Source organism: Rana temporaria, chromosome 2 (genome assembly GCF_905171775.1).
Source record: "Rana temporaria chromosome 2, aRanTem1.1, whole genome shotgun sequence".
Lineage (NCBI taxonomy): Eukaryota > Metazoa > Chordata > Amphibia > Anura > Ranidae > Rana > Rana temporaria.
The window spans coordinates 433,649,700-433,659,055 of record NC_053490.1 but is presented as its reverse complement, the minus strand read 5'-3'; positions in this window follow the sequence as shown (position 1 = coordinate 433,659,055).

Sequence of the window (9,356 nt, the reverse complement as noted above, 5' to 3'; positions counted from 1 at the left end):
TTTCGGCTATTTTCGGGAAGCGTGACGCGCCATAGCTGGCCGTCAATCATGTTCCCCTCTGCATAGGAACGCCTACTCCTCGCGGGGAGTCTGAAACTTAACTACGGGATTAAACTGTAAGTACGGCGCAAAAAAATAAAACAAAGGCATACTGTAGCTCGCGCTAGTATGCTGGATGGTATGGTAGAATTTTTTTTTTAGGGTGAACCCCCGCTTTAAATTGGCTTTTGAAATTTACAAATGCCGCAATTTTAGAAATTGGATGAAAGGTTTAACACTTTTTGAAAGATAAATGTGCGTTTCATAGGTGTGCACAGCCTATTGCATTAGGTCACTCAGACACTCATCATGTTCATTCAGAAAGGGAAGGGGCTGATAAATACATATTTATTGGTCCCTTCCCTCACTCATCCTAAAACATCTCCGCAGCAACATCCGGCAGGAGAGGAGGGAAGCCGGAAGTGCTGCAGAGGGAAGGAGTGGGGAACCAGGGCAGTAGAGGGAATCTGTGCTGCACAGGGTGATTAGGGTGTGCCTGGGCACCAAGACGCACCCTGTGCGCATGCCTATGGTGCATTTTATCTACAACCATATAAATCAGACCAAAATGAGGGACAAAAGAAAGGCATTGAACAACTTATCTTAAAGCGGGGGTTCACCCAAAAAAAAAAAAAAATTTAACATTACATCTAGCAGAGCCAGCATGCTAAGGACATTTACTTTCGGCAGGTACATTTTTTTTTCTCCGTACATACCTTTATATTCTGTTTTTGTCCAGGGCTTCCGGGTTCTGATGACTGCGGGACTGGGAGCGTTCCTATCCTTCGGTTCGATGATTGACAGCTTGTGAAATAGGTGACCTGTCGCACAACGCGCGTCACCAGATGTCGGGAAATAGCCGAGTTGCGAGTCGGCACTATACGTCGCCTGCGCAGTCAGCTCTACACCGTATAGTGCCGACTCGCAGCTCGGCTATTTCCAGAAATCTGGTGACGCGTGTTGTGCGACAGGTCACCTGTTTCACAAGCCGTCAATCATCGAACCGAAGGATAGGAACGCCCAGTCCCGCAGTCATCGGAAAACCCTGAGGCAGGCAGGCCCGTCGCTACAAGGCAGGCAAACCAAGCAATTGCTTGGGGCCCCCGAGCTGGCCTGGGGCCCCAAGCAGGGCCCTTGCTGTGCTTCCTATATGCTGCAGCCGCCTGAGTGATCTATAGAGAGCCTGCAGCAGTGCTGCCTCGAGTCGTCACTTCCCCTTCTCTGTAGCGTGGTCGAGCTCCTCTTCCTTCCTCCTGTGAGTCTGGACTCCAGCCAGGTACCCCCACGGTACAAGAGATTCAGTTTCCTGTTCCCGGACGGACAGGAAGTGCACACTGAGTGCTCACTTCCTTTCAATCTGGCCTGGAACAGGAAACTGAGTCTCCTGCTGCACGGTACAGACCCGATAGGGAGGGGGGGCCTGGGTGGTGTAAAAAGAATAGAGGGAGGGGAGGGAGGGCCCTGGGGAAGTAAAAAGAACATGAGGAGGGGCTTTGCGTGCGTGAGGGGGGGGGAGTTTGGGGGGGCCTCCATGTCAATTTTGCTTGGGGCCCCCAAATTCCTTCAAACGGCCCTGGAGGCAGGGATAGGAACGCCCAGTCCCTGGGTCATCAGAACGCGGAAGCCCTGGACCAAATCAGAATATAAAGGTATGTACGGAGAAAAAAAAAAAAGACCTGCCGAAAGTAAATGCCCTTACTATGCTTAGTCTAATGTTAAAAAACATTTTTTAGGGTGAACCTCCACTTTAAGCATACGGGACTTTTTGGGTGACACCTTAGACACAAACTATACAAAAATGTATTATTTACATTCATTTAAAAATAGCAAATCATACATCTATAGCAATGGTAGAAATACATTCTAAAGACTGTACAGTTCAATTACTGAGATTTTTGCATAGAACCTAGATGACCTGTATTAATATCCACCCTCAGCCTGGAAAATCTGTGCTGGCATTCTCAACGCGTTTCATGAGCTCGCAAAACGCGTTGAGAATACCAGCACATATTTTCCAGGCTGACAGCAGATATTAATACAGGACATCTAGGTTCCTTGCGAAAATCTTATTGTAGCCCTCGTTTTGCCTAAAATTCTAACTCGCCAAAATCTTTAACTACTAAAGGATCGGACCAGATTTTTCCAAACGTGTTGTTTACAAGTTAAAGTATTAATTTTTTTTGCTAGAAATTTTCTTGGAACCCCCAAACATTAAATACACACTATATATATATATATATATATATATATATATATATATATATATATATATATATATATATATATATATATATATATATATATATATATATATATAATGTTTTTCAAACACCCTAGAAAATAAAATGGTGGTCGTTGCAATACTTTGTCACACCGTATTTGCACAGCGGTCTTACAAGCAAAATTTTTGGGGAAAAAATACACTTTTTTGAATTAAAAAATAAGACAACAGTAATGTTAGCCCAATTTTTTTCTATATTGTGAAAAATAATGTTACGCTGAGTAAATTGATACCCAACATGTCACGCTTCAAAATTGCCTCCGCTTGTGGAATGGCGACAAACTTTGACCCTTAAAAATCTCCTTGGGTGACATTTAAAAATGTCTACAGGCTACCAGTTTTGATCTATAGAGGAGATCTTGGGCGAGAATTATTGCTCTCACTCACGGCAATACCTCACATACGTGGTTTGAACACCGTTTTCATATGCGGGCGCGACTTACGTATTTGTTCGCTTTGTTTTGTTTTTTTTTCTTGTTTTTTATTTACACTGTCTTTTGAAAAAAAAATCGGGTCACTTTTAGTCCTATTACAAGGAATGTAAACATCTCTTGTAATGGTAAAAAAGCATGACAGGCCCTCTTTAACCACTTCAATACCGGGCATTTTCACCCCCTTCCTGCCCTGGCCAATTTTTAGCTTTCAGCACTGTTGCGCTTTGAATGACAATTGCACGGTCGTGCGACATGGCTCCCAAACAAAATTGAGCATTAGTAATTGGAGATTTGGATGAGTTGGCTGTTTTCACAGAACCCCGGCAGTGTATACACTCTGATACACAATATAATGAGAGGATATTGTTAGTCTGCCCGTTAGTAACCATCAACATGATCCAAGGTGGCGACAACTTTTTTCCTCCTTAGCTGGTGTTCTGTCAAAACAGCCAACTCATCGTGTACCATTGTGTCTATGCTGCCAGAGTTCTGCGAAAACAGCTATCTTGTCTAAATCTCCAATTATTGCCGCTGGAGTGTCACTGGAAGTGACGTGGTTGGAGATTTTGTCAAGTTGGAGTTTTCGGGGGAACACCAGACAGTTATGTACACATTATATGTAAGAGAACAACCTCTCGCTAAAATAGTTTGTAATAGACTGCTGCATTTAGAAATTCCCTGAATACTGGAAAATAGGCAAAAATATAAAAGTTAACTAAAAGTCCGCTGTCAGTTTGAAAAAAAAAATCAATCAGTAGTGTACACCCCTCACATTTTTGTAAATATTTTATTATATCTTTATATGTGACAACACTGAAGAAATTATACTTTGCTACAATGTAAAGTAGTGAGTGTACAGCTTGTATAACAGTGTAAATTTGCTGTCCCCTCAAAATAACTCAACACACAGCCATTAATGTCTAAACCACAGGCAATCACTGGCAACAAAAGTGAGTACACTCATAAGTGAAAATGTCCAAATAGCCATTTTCCCTCTTCGGTGTCATGTGACTCGTTAGTGTTACAAGGTCTCCGGTGTGAATTGGGAGCAGGTGTTCGTCATTCTCTCTTCACGCCACGCTGGAGCCTGGAGAAGATGGAGAGTGAGAGCCGGTTCACACTGGGGCGACTCGTCAGGCGACTCAGCCGCCTGACAAGTCGCGTCCCATTGTAGTCAATAGAACCGTTCTAATAGGAGCGACGAAAGTCGCTCCGACTTAGAAAAAGGTTCTTGTACGACTTCGGGGGCGACTTGCATTGACTTCTATACAGAAGTCATTTTGCAAGTCGCATCTGAAGTCGTCTTCAGGTCGCCTTGCCGAGTCGCCCCCGAATTCGTGCCGCCCCAGAACCGGCTCTGAAGGTGGGTGGAACATTCCCACCAGGCGTGGGCATGGCGGAGGATGAAGAAGGCTCTGCTCTGAATGCTGGGACCTCGCTCACCTCCTCCTTGGTTCAGACGTGACGTCACTCAGTCTCACTGGTCGCTAGACGCCAGGCTATAGCAACCAGTGCGGCAGGTAGTAGAGGCCAGGCCAGTGGCACGGCGATGCGGTCTCTCTCTCTCTCAGCGCTGCTGGCATGCTGCTGAGTCAGTAATATTATATTTTGGGGGGCAATTGCCCCCCCCCTAGGATCCGCCCCGCTCCAAATTCTAAAAAGAGATTGAATACTTGAGACCAAGATCTAAAAATAGATCCAGGATCAAAAAATGGATTAAATAGTTCAGACCAGGATCTCAAAATACATCCAGAATCTAAAAATAGATTGAACAGTTGAGTCCAGGATCTAAAAATAGATCCATGATCTAAAAAGAGATTGACAAGTTGAAACCAGATCTAAAAATAGAGCTAGGATCTAAAAATAGATTGAATTGTTGAGACCAGGTTCTAAAAATAGATCCAGGATCTATAAATAGGTTAAATAGCTGAGACCAGGATCTAAAAATAGATCAAATTGCTGAGACCAGAATCTAAAAATAGGTTGAACTGTTGAGATCATTTCCTAAAAATATATGCAGGATCTAAAAATAAATCAAATAGTTGAGACTAAAGTTGGGCGAACAGTTAGATCCGAACAAAAGTTTGTGCATTTGAGGAAAACTGGAATTTGCGGTGTGCCAAGAGGGATGTTCGCCTGCCGAGCGCCCCACGATGCACAGATGTCAATGTAAATCACGGTCCGAAATCGCAAAAAGTAGTACAGAAACTGCTTTTTGAAAACGGTGCAGCGTCACACCGATTAGGATGGTTCCATTGGTTCACTTAAAGAATCATTAAAATCACTGCTCTTTTAAAAAACGATCCTTAAAAAAAAACATTTTGCTTTGATACATGTCCTCCATGGCAGTATTCAGGCCCCCACAGTTGAGACCAAGATCTAAATATAGATCGAACAGTTGCGACCAAGATCTAAAAGTTGGTTTGAGCTGTTGAAACCAAGATCCAGGATCTAAAAATAAATAAAATAGTTGAGATCAGGATCTAAAAATAGATCCAGAATCTAAAAATAGATAAAACAGTTGACAGGATCTAGAAATAGATCGAACATTTGAGACCAGGATCTAAAAATAGATCAAGGATCTAAAAATAGATCAAGGATCTAAAAATAGATTTGAACAGTTGAGAACAAGATCTAAAAGTAGATCGGGGGCGTGGCTGGACATGACAGCGTGAAGACGCAGGGAGCTCGGAGACCCTGCATAACCTGAATGCCCAGGCGTGGCACCACCATACAGCGCTTCCTGATACCCAGTGCCCCCCCCCCCCCCGTATGAGATCGGTTTACCGGGGCAACATGGCGCCTACAGACTCCACGAGGGACGGCTCTGCTCCTGCCTCCTCCAGCACCAAGTGCATGGTAGGACAACTGCTCTTCTCCGAGCCTCCACTGCCCTCTTCACTTTCACCCTCCACCTTCTCTGAACTCCCTGCAGTGTTCAGAGAGGATTGTTCTCTCAGCCCCACAATAGCAAGCCAGCACTCACTTGCTCCCACAGCTGCCTCCACCTCACAAGAGCCCTACTGTCTCCTGCAGAGATGTCAGCCATCTTGCTCTCCCTCCCTACTATAAGGGATATGGAAACAATTGCTACCCTGCTAGAAACATCTCTCCGTGGTGATATTTACAAGGTGAAAGAGTCTGTATCTGTTCTGGAATTCAAGGTTGCCACCATATCCTCAGAACAGGTATTTGTCCAGCAACGTATTACGTCCTTGGAAACATTTACCAACAAAAATGATCCCGCATTTGCCTCCAACACGATGACCGCAAAAACCGCCACAGGAGAAATAATATCAAACTCTGCGGTATCCCTAAGGCGTTAGGGACTGCTGATTTAAGAAACACTGTCACTTTTTTTCAATGATCTAATGAGTTCTATGCTTTTTACCCCATTGAACTAGACAGAGTTCAAAGGGTTAACATACCAGGCCAAGGTGAACACTCTCAACCCAGGGATGTTCTCTGTCATGTACATTTTTATAACCTCAAAGAAGAGATCATGCATAGGGCTTGGAACAGAAGCCCTTTCCAGTTCAACGGGGCTGTGCACCTTCTCCCCATGGATAGAGATGAACTATTACGTGAAAAGGAACATGTAGAAGGAAATCAGTATTTTGAGGGTGTGCCTTTTATCACCTCCTATTCCATTCAACACCGGTCCATTTCACACCTGATCCATAAACATTGGCATATTGCCAGGAGTGACCAGGTGTTGAGGGAAATTTTGCCAATAAAACCGAAGGTGATCTTCAAAGGAGTACAGTCCCTTAGAAATAAGATTTCTGTCAACGTGATTGACCCTCCCCTTAGAAGCATTGGCTTTTTTGACCAGCTTAGGGGCTATTATAAATGTAATAGGTGCCGTGTGTGTACTCTTAGTAGTAACCAGCGAAGATGTGTCACCACATTTATTTCTACAGTTACCCAGAAGGAGTTTAAGATTGTGCCATGTATTACCTGTGCCTCCACGGGAGTGGTGTACTTGGTACAATGCCCTTGCGGGCTACAGTACGTAGGCCGGACTAAGAGGTCCCTCCAAATTAGGGTAAACCAACACATCACGAATATTTTAGCTCCGTGTCTAATCATTATAGACTTAAACATCATAAGGACCCCTCTAACACCCTATTTCTCGGAATCGATAAATTTAAGGCGCACTGAAGGGGTAGTAATTTGGTTAGGGAAATTTCCCAAATGGAAATGGGGTGGATCCATCGGTTGAAATCATACAGTCCCCATGGCCTCAACATTGAAACTGACATAAATGCTTTTATTAACAACGCCTGATGTGAACCTTTGGAAAGGGTCCTATGGGAACAGACGCGTGTTTTGTATTCTCATTTTTATTTTTATTTTTATACTATATTTTTTTACACTAAAGAAATACATTTTTAGGAGAAGTTCCTTTTTCACTCTTTGTAAACATTGTAATTCAACTCTTACTTTTTATAGTGAGCACATTTATCTATGATCAATTTATAACACTTGGGTTCATCCCCCCCTGGGGTATTTTTACCCTTCAAGGAGGGTTGGACACACATAATTTTTCTTTTTACGTTAATAAATTTCCCGACTTTAGTTGGGACTTATTAATCACAGTACGATTAGATAATTAATTTTATTTAAATGTTTATGTACTTCTTTCTATACACACTTATTCACTGATCAATTCTTTATTAATGTTTTAGTATACTATTTGGATTACTACCATCTAGTTAATATAAACACTAAATAATACACTTAAAATATATTTTTGTCACTCGAGGTGGTTTATATCCTCTTCACTTATAGAAATTTGTTTTTCTATTACATTAAAGCAAATGACACTTAAAAAATTTCTTTTGCCAAGATGTAGGCTTTTGGCCTCCCTGGGTTTTGTATTATCATAAAGTTAGACTTAACAAGTGGTTTCTATATTATCCACAAGATGGCCACAGTGAGCTCCGAGGAGAACTATCTTGTGCCGGATATGAATCTTTTTCTCTCAGCTTATCTGTGTGCCAACTTCTATTAGATTATATATAATTTTTATAATTTTTAATCCTTTTTAAATCATCGCTTCTTGCAGCGAGCGGGAGTTCACCCCGTTGCAATAATATATTGTTGATATAGGTTAAACATTTTTTTGCCCTGGCCACGTATGACATGCGCGGCCGTATGGGCAACTTTCCCTCAATAAAGATGGCGGGGTCTGTTCCCATGGATCGCCCTTTGCATTGAGTGGCTGCTATATTATGGTGTCTCACTGCTGCTAGCCCTACCCCCATTGATAACGTCCATTAGTGACGAAACGCGTCTGGGAGGCTGCGTCAGTGACGTCACCACGCCAAGGAGGAGGGCTCCTCAAGCCGGCCGGCTTTATTTCTCGTTGCTACACGCTGTTTTTATTCATACTTATGTAAGTACACTACTTTTTTAATAAATATTATACCCTGCGGTATTACGCTATTGCGTTCCTTTTTATCTCCCGATATATGTTTTTTGGACTACTTGATTGCTGCCGTTTTCCGATGGGTTGTAATTGCGGGTGAACCGCAATCTATTTCCACCAAACCGCCGAGCCTGGGATCCTGCCGCTGAGCACAAAGTGTCCTAACCTAAGTGTCCAGGGGATTGAAAGGCCATGGCTGGGCTATAGCCAACTGTGTTAAAGGCTTGCTGTCTGGTAAGCTGCTTATTCTTATGGTGGAGGATTTGCACAGATCGCATGCATGTCACCTGGTGGTTTGAAGTTTTGACCAGTCACAGTGTCATTATACCAAGCAACTCTAAAGGCTCCACCTGAAATATTTGATTAACTCTACGGGGGATTTTAGCATTTCTCCATCTGTTGAATTTTTCAGACTTTTTAATTTTAAATTTATTTTGGCGCGGCTTTTTTTACTATTTATTCCATTCCACCTTCTCCCCAACTTGTACCGATGGACCCCCTTTATGCAACGCCAAATGCGGCCACTGCTGGAGAAAATCTGTGAGTCTGGTGGTTTATATGTTTGAGGCTACCCCTTCAGCCTCCTCATTGAGTGAGTGAGTGAGTGAGTGAGTGAAAAACGTATATAGCGCAACACATGAATCGCCTCTTGTAGTTAATCGACAACTAATCGATTATGAAATTAATCGATTACCATTTTCATAATCGATTAATCGGCCAGTAACATAAGAGGGTTAAAAAAAAAACTAAAATTAGCCCTTTATAGTACAAAAAGAGCAAATCGCTACTGTAAATATTTCACTGTCCCACAGTAAAAAATGAACCCCTTACCGTAGCGATTATTTGCTCTTTTTGTACTAATTTTAGTTTTTTTAACCCCATTATGTTACTAAACATCTCAGGCCTGGGTCACAACTCTGTCTTTTTTGGTGCTTTTTGCAGAAACACACTACAGTGCATTTACTGTACATGGTTTCCTATGGGCCACGTTCACATCCATGATTTTTTCAGCTGCTGCGTATGTGGAAAGGGCAAGGACTTTTTTTTAACACAAAACAGTGCTATTTTGGTTCAATATACTTCAATGGATAAGCTGCAGAAAAGCATGTAATGTGTTTTTGCGGCAATTTGTGTTTTTTTAATCTTCCCCCCACAACAATAAATTATG